Genomic DNA, 13,905 nt, shown 5'->3' with positions numbered 1-13,905 from the left:
AACCACAGAGGTTTTGGGATACAGTTCTCTGGAATGATGAGACCAAACTGAAACTTTTTGGGCCAACGGATCAACGGTACGTGTGGAGGCGAAAGAATGATGCCTATAAAGAAAAGAAAACCCCTACCTACTGTGAAGCACGGTGGAGGGTCAGTCATGCTCTGGGGTTGTTTTGCTTCTTCAGGTACAGAGAATCTTCAGTGTGTGCAAGGTATTATGAATTCAGTTCAATACCAGGAGATCTTGGATGCAAATGTCATGCACTCATTGACAAAGCTGAGGTTTGGGTGAGGTTGGGCCTTCCAACAGGACAATGATCCTAAGCATACATCCACATCTACCACATCTTGGTTGCAATAGAAGTGCTGGAAGATTCCGAAGTGGCTATTGCAATCACCAGACTTAAATCCCATTGAAAATCTTTGGTGGGACTTGAAGAAGGCAGTTGCAGCACACAAGCCCAAAAATGTTAATGAACTGGAGGCCTTTGCTCATGAGAAATGGGCAAAGATACCTGTGGATCGCTGCAAGAAAATGTTGTACTAAGTACTAAAACTATACATACCGAAGGGGTTGAATCATTTTGTCAATGATGTAATTACAGAAAGGCCATAAATTGGAACATTCCAAAATATTTTTGTTATCCCAGGTGTATTTGTCTATATGACATGTCATTATTTAATGTGATTATAAACCAGTTGAAAAATAAATGTCAAACTTGCATAAACACTTATATACTGTGGGGATTGAATAATTTTGAACACAACTGTAAATTGACGATAGGGATAGGTTCAGGTGGACCATTTCAAATCCGATCTAGGTCACTTTTGTATGTGGTTAAAATCCGGTCTGGGCCCCATTTTTTTCAGAATGTGGCTGCGGTCTGAACTGCCAAGTCTCCCAAATTGGAATTCATGCAGCAATTACGTCAGCAAAGAGCGAGAGAAGCAGGGAGCTACAGCAGGGAGAGAACTGTGCATTAGCGTTAGTTAGCAACATGAAGCAATTGTCAGAGAATCCCAAGATTTGGAAAATAAGGTATTAATGGAGCCTTTTTTTCAAATTTTTGAAAAAGAAAGATTAAAATCAATATGTGTAATAAGTCCTCTAATATCTACAACCTTTGCTAAATCCTGATTTTTTTTTTTCTCATGTGTTGACTTGCATCCATCAATTTTTTGGAGAAAGAAACTTCAAAATTCTCTCAAAATCATGAAATTCTAAGAGTATCAAACATGATAAAATTGGCAATACAGGATTAAAAAGACTTATAAATGAAACAAGTTTGTCTGTCAAATGGTTTTCTTCAATTCTTCTTAAGATTAAGTTTTGTTTTTCCGTCAATGTAGGCTACATATAATTCAAATGAAAGTATGCATGCTCTGATGGTAGTACTGGAAATCAGTGCAATACAAACTGCTGTTTCTTATTTTAGCTTTTTCCCCCCACAATCTGATTCAACATTTTATTCCAAATAGTTTGGCTGTCCATGTTTGTAAAGCAGATCGTTCTTGTGCTGCATTCAAAACCACCAGTGATCAGAGGGAGCTTGTGCTGTGTGCAAGGATAATATTGCTTTGCCTGATTCGATAATACAATCCTGCAAAAACAGTCAAATTGCCGAGTCACTTTTAAGTACACTGGGATTTACTTTTCAGTGTCAAAGTAATACACTTTCCAGTCACCACAGAAGATGGTACTGATGATCAGCAAAAGACACAAATCTTTGTTTCGCGTCATAACTCTCAGTAGTAATAAATCATATTCCAAATTTAAAGTCTGCAGAGTGGTTTGCCGGACATGGTCGCAGCTAGAGATTTGGGGCCGCGTGAAAAGAAAATGACTTTGGGCATTGCCACTTCAATGCCAGAAATATAAAATGTTTTTTTCTATCAGTCATGAATCCTTAAAACACACTATTTTCTTCTCTTTCTTATGTGTTTTTCTTGGACTTTAACCTAGTGAGCAAAAAAAAAAAAAAAAAAATGCACCACATAGTTTTCACTTGTATTTATTCCTTAAGTTGATGAAAAGAGATGTCTGACAAAAGATGACAAATGCAGAAATTTATTGAGTTGACATGAGAAAATACCTCTGTTGCAAATGTGTAACAAAGTACACAAGGCAGCATTGGATTCATTCATTTTATAACAATCTGTAAACTATTGTAGGTACTTCTCAAAGGTGGAGGCAAAATAAATGCAATTGTTTCAACTTTTGTACTGCAACGATAAAGGTGCTTTTTGGGGAAAAGAAAGGAAAATAAACATTGCGTAATCACATTATGTGTTTGCACTGCAATTGAGCGTGAATTAAAACAGCACAAAGATAACCACTGCTCTCACTTATTCATAGGGTGTACATTAAACCTTCATTTACTATTTATAAATGTACAGATTCTTGTTGTGTTCATGTTGTGTGTCTCATTAACAAATGTGTTATTATTTTGCTAAAAATAGCTACTGAAAAAAAATATTACCGCAATTTTCTGACTATAAGGCTCAGCTGACTGTAAGCCGCCACCCACTAAATTTGACACGAAAATGACAAATTCGTAGATAACCCGCACCTGACTATAAGCCGCCACCCACTTACTTTGACATGAAAACTGCATTCATTCATAGATAAGCCGCACCAGACTATAAACTGTAGCTGTCCTCACCCTGTTGTGGGATATTACCCATATTATTAACTACACCAAAAGATATTAACCGGTAACACTTTTTTTGACAGCAGCGTCATAAGACTTGGATATGAACATCATAATTATGACATGACACTGTCATGAGCATTAAGAATGCTTATTACAGATGTCATTTGGGCTAGGTTTATACCGCAGGTCTTAATGCATGAAACCGATTTTATCGTGTTTTTCCGACTCAAGTGAGGCATTAACTTGACGGTCTGAACTTGACAAGTTGCATAAAAGTGGACCATTTTAAATCCGATCTGGGTCACAGGTTTAAACCTGATCTAGGCCACATTTTTCCAGAATGTGACGGCGGTCTGAGCTGTCAAGTTTCCCAAATCGGAATTCATGAAGCAATTACGGCGGCAAAGAACGAGAGCGACAGGGCACTACGGTAGCGGTGCAGCTGTTCATTAGTGTTAGCGCCTAGTTTGAACGCAGCATTTGGGGAAGGAGGAGTCTTGACAACAGACCTAAAAAAAAATCAAATAAAATGAGTTGAGGATAAGCCTGAGAATGCTCGGTTTTCTTTCTGCTCCAAATGAGCAATATTTCAAGATTGCTTACACAGCCAGGAGTCGGAGCAAACTGTCCGTATGTGTTTGTGTACGTCATGTGTAGTCATTTGTTTTGATGCTCCGGCGCATGCTGGCCAGTATGCTCAGTACATCTCAGACTGAGAATTAGTGTGAATGCGTAATACTTGAACGGGCTCAATGGACAAAAACAATCTGAAAGAGCACGCCCAAAAAACAGATATGACGAAAAATCGGAATTTTGCATTAAGACCTGCAGTATGAACCTAGCCTTAGTGCCATCAAGCAAATTATGTCTTTTGGATGAATGTAAAAGAGCTGAGCTGGACATAAATGTAGTTAGTGACAAAATCTGCCGGACGACACTTAATTACATCTGTCATAAGCATTCATTGATGCCCATGACCTTGTCCTGTCATAGTTATGACGGTCTTATTACAGTCTTATGAAGCAGACGCCAAGTAAGTTAAATGTTGTTACCTATTAACCCAAATAAATCAACAAATAAGCCACACTGGACTATAAACCACAGGATTCAAGAATGAGGGGGAAAGAAATAGCAGTCTATAGTCCAAAATTACGGTATTTCATTTGTTAGAATGTGGTATTGGGTTTTGAAAAATTATTCAAAATTTTCAAAAATATTTAGAAATGTGATGTTGCCTGCCTTGAAAACATCTTGCACAGTATCCAGTGAAAAACCTTAAAATGTCATTAGTGCTTGACAAATAGAAACCTTATGATTGCAAAGGCAACATAAAGTGCACAGGCAATTGCAATCCTGTTTTCCTTCCAAAATGAAATATTTTGTAAGATATTGTTGAGAGTAATGTTTTAAGATGAGTTTGAAGTGGAAGCGTTTTGGGATCATAATTAGTGCTTTATTAATGGTTAAAACTAACAATATAGTAAATTATAAACATTTTGGCTGTGCTTAAGTTACTTGTAGTTCATTCATGCTATTTGGACGTGGACCCGTTCTGCAATGACTAACGTGGGTTTAGTCGAACCTTCTCGTGTTCTTCTCATAACATATCATGTTGAGACTGGACCTTCTTTTGGAATAAATGTAGCAAAAAAAAGAAAAAAAAGAAAAATGAAAAGAAAATCCAAAACAGACGGGCAGAGCTAACCCTTAAATGCTTAATGAACTGAAGTGTGCTGAGGTTTCTTAGATGCCAAAATCCCATGTAACGTCATGTTTGACACTAGCTAATCTTTGAGAATTGTGCATGTTTCAAAAAATACAAACGAAAAAGCAAAGAAGTCTTTCAATACCTTTATTTAACGTTTATGGTATTTTATACCCGACTCTGACTACACAATTTCAGTCGATTCCAGCCCGACCGACACGTCATGTAGAATCGTTGAGTGTCGTGACCGACATTTTTGAAGTGGAGGGGCGGATCACGACGCCTTGTGTCGTGTGATATTTTCACAGACTGTCGAGCTGGCTCGAACGACTCACTATTATGTTGCAGGAACTTTGGCGGGTCAGAATTTCTGTTTGTCACGCCGAATCGTGTGACACGTCCTACGTGTTCCTACTATTTGTTGATGAATATTGACCAATGGTGTAGCTTTCTGACTAGAATGTGCTTTCTATTGCACTCACTCACTCACTCACTCACTCACTCACTCACTCACTCACTCACTCACTCACTCACTCACTCACTCTCGAATTAAAAAAAAAAAAAAAAAACTGAGAGAATGCAGCATGAGACACCTCCATGTTCCTCCACCCCACGCAGAGAAAATAAACAGTGAATCCCATTATCCTGTCTTTTATGTAGTGAATTTGTTGAGTCAAACAGAGCAGAAAAACGTCCCTATTATGATACGAAGTGCCTCCATGGCCATTACCGACTGACAGCTGTTTGTCCCGCCTCCCGATGACATTAGCCATCTTCGCGGCAGTACGCGATGATCAGGCAGGGTCTGGTTTTGTAGCATTGCAACCAATGTTCTCTCTAATTTTTCATGTGTCTGTGCACACTGTAAACCACTGTGAGCAACATCAGATGTGTACCCTGTGGCCACACATCAGTATCACGCCTGTTCAAAAACTAGGATTACAGCAAGTTACATGGCTTATTAAAAGAATCAAGTTACAGCAGCAGTTTTCAATATTTTCAATATAATTGATTTACTAAAAAATGAAAAAGACAAAAATTTAGTTGTTCATGAGATGTGTATTATGTTATTTGTGAGAGTCCTGCTTTAACCATAAGAAGACTCCTGCTTTGGGTACGGTTCAGTTGTGGCATGGGTGAGTTCATACATAGTTATTAAAAAAAAAAATAATAATAATAACCACAATGGGAGTACAGTGGTACCTCGACATCCGATCGCTTCCACACACGATCTTTTCGACATTCAACGTAAAATTTGACTCGCCATTTGTTTTTACATCTGACAACATGCTCCAAAGATGACAATTTATGAAAGTGCCGCATTTTCTTTGTTTTCCCACAAGACGGAGACACGGTGGAGTTTCTTGTGAGAGAAATCAACATGGGTTGCAAGAATGTTCGTGCAGGTGGTGAAAAAGGAAAAGGTGAGGTTTACCATTGAAATATATGATCGTGTTGTGCGCATCCGTGAACTGGTTTTACAATACAGCGGTACAGCGGTAGAATGCCATCCATCCATCCATCCATCCATCCATTTCAGAACTTGTGCAACACAACATGCCAGCTGTCTGCTGCAGCTAAACAAAGTGAAAGTCAAAAGTCCTCCCTCACTCTCTGGTACGTCAGCCACTCGGTGCGTTCAGGTACACCACATAAGCCACATGTGCCACATTAGAACCAGATTCGTTACATTATCACAGGTATTATTACTACAGTGCCTTGCAAAAGTATTCGGCCCCCTTGAACCTTGCAACCTTTCGCCACATTTCAGGCGTCAAACATAAAGATATAACATTTTAATTTTTTGTCAATAATCAACAACAAGTGGAACACAATCGTGAAGTGGAACAAAATTTATTGGATAATTTAAACTTTTTTAACAAATAAAAAACTGAAAAGTGGGGCGTGCAATATTATTCGGCCCCCTTGCGTTAATACTTTGTAGCGCCAGCTTTTGCTCCAATTACAGCTGCAAGTCGCTTGGGGTATGTTTCTATCAGTTTTGCACATCGAGAGACTGACATTCTTGCCCATTCTTCCTTGCAAAACAGCTCGAGCTCAGTGAGGTTGGATGGAGAGTGTTTGTGAACAGCAGTCTTCAGCTCTTTCCACAGATTCTCGATTGGATTCAGGTCTGGACTTTGACTTGGCCATTCTAACACCTGGATACGTTTATTTTTGAACCATTCCACTGTAGATTTGGCTTTATGTTTTGGATCATTGTCCTGTTGGAAGATAAATCTCCGTCCCAGTCTCAGGTCTTGTGCAGATACCAACAGGTTTTCTTCCAGAATGTTCCCGTATTTGGCGGCATCCATCTTCCCGTCAATTTTAACCATCTTCCCTGTCCCTGCTGAATAAAAGCAGGCCCAAACCATGATGCTGCCACCACCATGTTTGACAGTGGGGATGGTGTGTTCAGGGTGATGAGCTGTGTTGCTTTTACGCCAAACATATCGTTTTGCATTGTGGCCAAAAAGTTCAATTTTGGTTTCATCTGACCAGAGCACCTTCTTTCACATGTTTGGTGTGTCTCCCAGGTGGCGTGTGGCAAACTTTAAACGAGACTTTTTATGGATATCTTTGAGAAATGGCTTTCTTCTTGCCACTCTTCCATAAAGGCCAGATTTGTGCAGTGTACGACTGATTGTTGTCCTATGGACAGACTCTCCCACCTCAGCTGTAGATCTCTGCAGTTCATCCAGAGTGATTATGGGCCTCTTGGCTGCATCTCTGATCAGTTTTCTCCTTGTTTGAGAAGAAAGTTTGGAAGGACAGCCGGGTCTTGGTAGATTTGCAGTGGTCTGATGCTCCTTCCATTTCAATATGATGGCTTGCACAGTGCTCCTTGAGTTGTTTAAAGCTTGGGAAATCTTTTTGTATCCAAATCCGGCTTTAAACTTCTCCACAACAGTATCTCGGACCTGCCTGGTGTGTTCCTTGGTTTTCATAATGCTCTCTGCACTTTAAACAGAACCCTGAGACTATCACAGAGCAGGTGCATTTATACGGAGACTTGATTACACACAGGTGGATTCTATGTATCATCATCGGTCATTTAGGACAACATTGGATCATTCAGAGAGCCACACTGAACTTCTGGAGTGAGTTTGCTGCACTGAAAGTAAAGGGGCCGAATAATATGGCACGCCCCACTTTTCAGTTTTTTATTTGTTAGAAAAGTTTAAATTATCCAATTAATGTTGTTCCACTTCACGATTGTGTCCCACTTGTTGTTGATTCTTGACAAAAAAATTAAATTTCATATCTTTATGTTTGAAGCCTGAAATGTGGTGAAAGGTTGCAAGATTCAAGGGGGCCGAATATTTTTGCAAGGCACTCTACTTTTATTATATTACTATTTTGGTTTTTATGCATAATTTTTTTGTTTTACTACCAGAGGAATTTGTAGGCCCAGCCGGGTGGTGGCGGGGGTCGAGTTCGGTGGTGGGAGGATCCCATCTCTGTTTTTTGCAGATGATGTGGTCCTTCTGGCTCCATCGCACAGCGACCTGGCAGCAGAATGTGGCTTCAACAAAACAGCACAGGAGTCTTACTCACCTTTCACTCTTTATTTTTCTCTGCACTTCTCAGGTCATGCACCTCACAATTATATACAGGTACAATCTTATATAGTCACCCATCAATGGGAGTGTCGCGTTTCTGTATCGACCGCACCAATAGGAATGTCGCACTGACACATCACTGCAGCACCGACAGTAGTCCTAGTGATGCTACAATACATTTCTGTTGAATTTTATTTTGTTGTCTGCATAGATTTTCTTGTGATTGTGATGTTGTGATGATTTCATAGTGTTTCTAGCTGAGTCTGTGCAGTCAGTGCACGATTGCGTACACGCGCAACTTAGAGGGAACAATGGTTACAACTAGACACGTGCTGTTACCAGTTTCAAGGTCCATCATTGTATGAAAGCGTCATGGTTTCAAAACCACAAAAGTTTTCCTTCATACCGGAGTACATATTAGCTATTTTTTATGTCCCAAAAATGCTGCATGAAATCCCTGGCTTGGCTTCCCCTCCGGTTGTTGCTTTGTCCTGTGTCTGACAGTTACACTACACCTGCGCTTTTTCCCTCCTCCAAAACAAATTAAAAAAAACAAAGTCGCGAGTACGGGAGTACTTCGGCAGACGGTTTAGAGGAGAAAGGACAGCTTACGTGCAAGACATTCTTGCGGAGGGTGGTTGCAAGGGGAAGCAACACCTCCAACATGGGTTCACATTTACTTGACCATCATCCGTCACTTTACACAAAATTTAAAGTAAATGCTTTCATAAAGTTTTTCACCAGCTCCGAGGGTTCACTTCAGCGTGCTTAGTGTGTCTTTGTCTTGTGATGGTTAAACAAATACTACAATGTAAGTTTGTTACCGAGGCAGATAATGTGGCTAGTTAGCATGCCTCCCTACAATTAGCCTACTTTTGTAAAGTGTTCTGCCATTGTAAACAACTCTTCAAAATAACATTTTTATAATACAGCCTGTGGTGTTTTTTCTCTCTGGCGACTTACTGTCTTGAGAGAGGGTGTGTGTGTGTATAATGTGTAAATAATGATATGAGTCATACATACGTCTTTTACTCTGGCTCCCCATTAATATTCAACTAATTAATATTTATAGTAGCAGTGGTATGTGTTTTACATAAAATCAATTTGATCATATATTGTTTAAGTCCGGTTCTTTATGACCAAAGGTTCTTGTTCTAATGTTGAGCAACTTGAGCTGTGGCTTTAGTCTCAGTTTCAGTTATTTATTAATTTATTTTATTTATTTATATTAACATTATTTTCATGTTGATGTTCCAATTTGCAAATATGCTGTTAAAAATTTAAAAAAATCCTGTTCAAAGGAAAAAAAGTTTTTTTTTTTTTAACCCATACACCTCAAAATAACACATACAGTGGGGCAAATAAGTATTTAGTCAACCACTTATTGTGCAAGTTCTCCCACTTAAAAATATTAGCGAGGCCTGTAATTGTCAACATGAGTAAACCTCAACTATGAGAGACAAAAATTGGAAAAAAAACCCAGAAAATCAACTTGTTTGATTTGTAAAGAATTTTTTTGCAAATCATGGTGGAAAATAAGTATTTGGTCAGTACCAAAAGTTCATCTCAATACTTTGTTATGTACCCTTTGTTGGCAATAAAGGAGGCCAAACATTTTCTGTAACTCTTAACAAGCTTTTCACACACTGTTGCTGGTATTTTGGCCCAGTCCTCCATGCAGATCTCCTCTAGAGCAGTGATGTTTTGGAGCTGTCGTTGGGCAACAAGGACTTTCAACTCCCTCTACAGATTTTCTATGGGGTTTAGATCTGGAGACTGGCTAGGCCACTCCAGGACATTGAAATGCTTCTTACGAAGCCACTCCTTTGTTGCCCTGGCTGTGTGTTTTGGATCATTGTCATGCTGAAAGACCAAGCCGCGTCTCATCTTCAATGCCCTTGCTGATGGAAGGATATTTTCACTCAAAATCTCTCAATACATGGCCCCATTCATTCTTTCCTTTACACAGATCAGTCGACCTGGTCCCTTTGCAGAAAAACAGCCCCAAAGCATGATGTTTCCACCCCCATGTTTCACAGTGGGTATGGTGTTCTTCGGATAAAATTCAGTATTATTTCTCCTCCATACACGAGAACCTGTGTTTCTACCAAAAAGTTATATTTTGGTTTCATCTGACCAAAACACATTCTCCCAGTCCTCTTCTGGATCATCCAAATGCTCTCTAGCGAACCGCAGATGGGCTTGGATGTGTACTGGCTTCAGCAGGGGGACATGTCTGGCAGTGCAGGATTTGAGTCCCTGGCGATACATTGTGTTACTGATAGTAGCCTTTGTTACTGTGGTCCCAGCTCTCTGTAAGTCATTCACTAGGTCCCCCCGTGTGGTTCTGGGATTTTTGCTCACCGTTCTTGTTATCATTTTGACACCACGGGGTGAGATCTTGCATGGAGCCCCAGATCGAAGGAGATTATCAGTGGTCTTGTATGTCTTCCATTTTCTAATAATTGCTCCCACAGTTGATTTCTTGACACCAAGCGTTTTACCAATTGCAGATTCAGTCTTCCCAGCCTGGTGCAGGTCTACAATTTTGTCTCTGGTGTCCTTCGACAGCTCTTTGGTCTTGGCCATAGTGGAGTTTGGAGTGTGACTGACTGAGATTGTGGACAGGTGTCTTTTATACCGATAATGAGTTAAAACAGGTGCCATTAATACAGGTAACAAGTGAAGCCTCTTTAGACCTCGTTAGACCTTATTAGAAGAAGTTAGACCTCTTTGACAGCTAGAAATCTTGCTTGTTTGTAGGTGAACAAATACTTATTTTCCACTCTAATTTGGAAATAAATTCTTTAAAAATCAAACAATGTGATTTTCCGTTTTTTTTTCCCACATTCTGTCTCTCATGGTGAGGTATACCCATGTTGACAATTACAGGCCTCTCTAATCTTTTCAATTAGGAGAACTTGCACAATTAGTGGTTGACTAAATGCTTATTTGCCCCACTGTATAAGAGCTATAATTGCAATACCTTGATACCACAGTAATTTTGCTTCAGGTTATCATACCGTCAAACTCTCATACTGGCACATGCCTCGTTATAACTCGTCTATTCCAAGACACACTGCAACATCATGACAAAATGTCGCATAATCTGACAGTGCGATCGTTGGGAACGACCCCAAAAAAATCTTGTAGTCTAGGAAAGACATTAGTTGATGTCACTGCTGCATTTGAAACCTTAGTTTTTTTTTTTTCAACTTTAGAGGCATATTTTGGGGGATGAATTCAATATGACGTTAGGGGTTTTCAATTCAAGAGGTTACTCAGTTTGTTTGTGTATTCAGAATATTACCGTATCCATTATATGACTTGTGCTCACTTCACTTAAGATTATTCCTTGAGGCAAAGACCCAAAATGCTGAGTGAGCAATAAATCTGACACTTAGGGGAATTCAGGAACTTCAAGTCCACAGCTCGAGTGCCGTCAAACGTTCTTTGGCCTCACGACATTCGCTGTCTGTGACCCCTTTAACTCCTGTTTTGTTCTCGGCACTGCAGGCCCCTCAGACTACCCCCAAATCCCTCTCTACTCTGAAGGTACAAAATCACCCTACATGGTAGACACCCCATGAGACAGACAACCTCTTGACTGTGTTCCTCCACACTAGCCCGGTAGCCTTTGACCTCGGCAGCACCTCTGCCTCTCTGTGTGGCTGCCCTTGCATTCCAGTGCAGCTCTGAAACTTGAGCCCACGGTGAGCTCATCGTCGGCCTGCAAATATTCAGGAGTTAAATGATAGCCAAAAAAAATGTTGAGGGAAGAGAAAACAGCGAGAAAGGGGAGAGGCATCCGCTGGTGTAGGACAGGTCTGGAACTACTTCTGTTTGCGTCTACTTGGCAAGGCACCTCAGGGGTTAAGTTACATGAGAGACAGCGAGCAGGAAGGGAAAGAAGCTGTTCTTTGCTTGTTGTCTGTCTCTTTTTCCTTCCCGGGCCTGACTGACTGCTACCTTCATTTTCCTCTTGACACGCGCTAGCAAGCCGGCTGCCCTCCCATATGTGCTTAAAATTTAACGACCTCATATGTGGGAGCTTTCCGGGGATGTGAGGGTGACCCAGTGAGCTTATGCTTGCACTCTTTTTCTGCGCTATTACCGCAAGTTGTCCAAAGACGGTAAGTGTACCTCTTTAAAATGACTTGAAGTGTACCTGTATATATAATAGTGCTGCAACAATTAATCGATAAACTCGTATTATTGATTAGAAAAAATTATTCTAATTAAATTTTGCTGCTTCGAGGAATTAGTTAATTAAAGTGCCGTTGTAATGGTTTATTTTGAAAGTGTTTGCATTTAGTTTTATTGATTTGAGTGGATACACTTCCCTCTTGTCTGCCTCATTTCAATTGGGTGAATCCAGCTGCTCCCTGTTAAGACCAACATAAGCTGTTGTTTGAATTAGTTTTTTTATGCATTCATAATTTAGTTTATAGGTATATTCAGCTGTTTTTTTGTATTTTTTTGTCTAAACCATTTGTTAAGAGCATTGTAAAAAAAAAAAAAATAAAACGTTAGCATTTTATTGCATTTAAGCTAGCGGACTTTTGCTATGTAAGTTAGCCAATTGTTCTTTTGTTTGTACATAGATTCTCTTTTATTTACTTTTCTTTTACTGTTTGAGGCTGAGCTCATGTATTTTAATTTTTCATGTTCCTTATCCGATTACTCAATTACTCGAACTAACTAGTTCATTAATTAATCGACGACTAAAATAATTGATACTGTAGCTGCAGCCCTAATATATGTATAACATATAAAAAAAAAATTAAATTAAAGACCTCAAAATTCCAACCACATGCACAACCCAAATGAGATAATACGAGACCTGTATGTATAAATGAGCACTCTTAAGCAAAGTTTTCATCTCAGCAAATAGTCAATGTTTTATTGTGTTGTTAATTACAGAAGTTTGACAAATTTTGTGACTCGAAAAAATAGTTGAGAATTTAAATTTTTGCAAATAATTATAAATCTGTCTCTTGAATTATCTCATTAAACTCTGCAAGTGGTTATGGCCAGCAAGTGGATAACTTTTTATATACTAGTAGGCAAATTGTGTGTAAATGAAACGGATAGAGAGTATTTCAAATCCTCATCGTGTTCTTCTCAAGATGCTCTACCACTATATTGATGATTGTTCCGGCTTAATTACAGCACACATAATTAAACCAATCAGTGTCAGTCTCCTGCTGTTTGGGAAGACGTCTCCAGAAAGTATGCAAAGTTAAAAGAGAAAAAAAAAAAGCGAGCCAGCTGAAAGCTCAAATGACTACTTAAAAGTGGGACCGTTTCATTTCATGCATAATTCATAACTGCCTTGTTTCTTTCCTGCTCCCTGCCTGTTGTTTAGTGACCCGATGCACTTGTCTTGTCAACCTTTTGGTTGACGTCTCTCTGAAGCTTGCTTTAAAACACTTACTGGTGATTTTAATAAATGGTCCAAAATATAAAAAGGTTGAGCACACACAGTTTTCAAGAAATGAGAGAACATCTTTCATGCTGGTTTTAAATAACCAATAATCGGTCTGGAGAGATTTCAAGTTTATATTTGTAAATCTGTCACCAACGTTTCCTCTCAATGAGAAAAACAATTTAAACTAATTGCGAGCATTTTCATGCTATAACTCTAAAAAATGTCTGAGGTGAAACAGCAGCAATTATCTTGCAATGGTCTCATTATTTAAATGGGTGTGAAGTGCTCCATTGCTCAGGTAAACACACAATTCTTCTTGGAAAATAACTATGCGCTGTGATCAAAAGCTTTTTTTTCTTTTTTTTCTTTGCCAGGGAGAACTGCCCCAATAACCCCCATTTACAAAACCTATTCACAGTATTCACTTAACACACTACCAGCAAGCAACTACTGCCAATGGACATGATTAATGGGTAAACATTACAGTGTGCAGTGAATAGCAACACATAACACTGTCATCATCAACACATAACCCCGACACACTAACGAA

The 13,905-nt window shown here is 39.3% G+C and overlaps 1 protein-coding gene across 1 annotated transcript in view; it reads left to right on the top strand.

Moving 5' to 3' along the window:
* Window positions 1–11,862: 11,862 nt before the first annotated feature.
* Window positions 11,863–13,905, top strand: part of flrt2 (fibronectin leucine rich transmembrane protein 2) — a 109,873-nt gene continuing 107,830 nt past the window's right edge. The window contains exon 1 of the mRNA XM_057823413.1: window positions 11,863–12,057. The gene's annotated coding sequence lies outside the window, so the exon portion shown is untranslated. The remainder of the gene's footprint in view (window positions 12,058–13,905) is intronic.

Source organism: Corythoichthys intestinalis, chromosome 19 (assembly GCF_030265065.1).
Source record: "Corythoichthys intestinalis isolate RoL2023-P3 chromosome 19, ASM3026506v1, whole genome shotgun sequence".
In the NCBI taxonomy this organism is placed as follows: Eukaryota; Metazoa; Chordata; class Actinopteri; order Syngnathiformes; family Syngnathidae; genus Corythoichthys; species Corythoichthys intestinalis.
The sequence above is the reverse complement of the archived record's forward strand: the minus strand, read 5'-3'. Positions and strand labels throughout refer to the sequence as shown.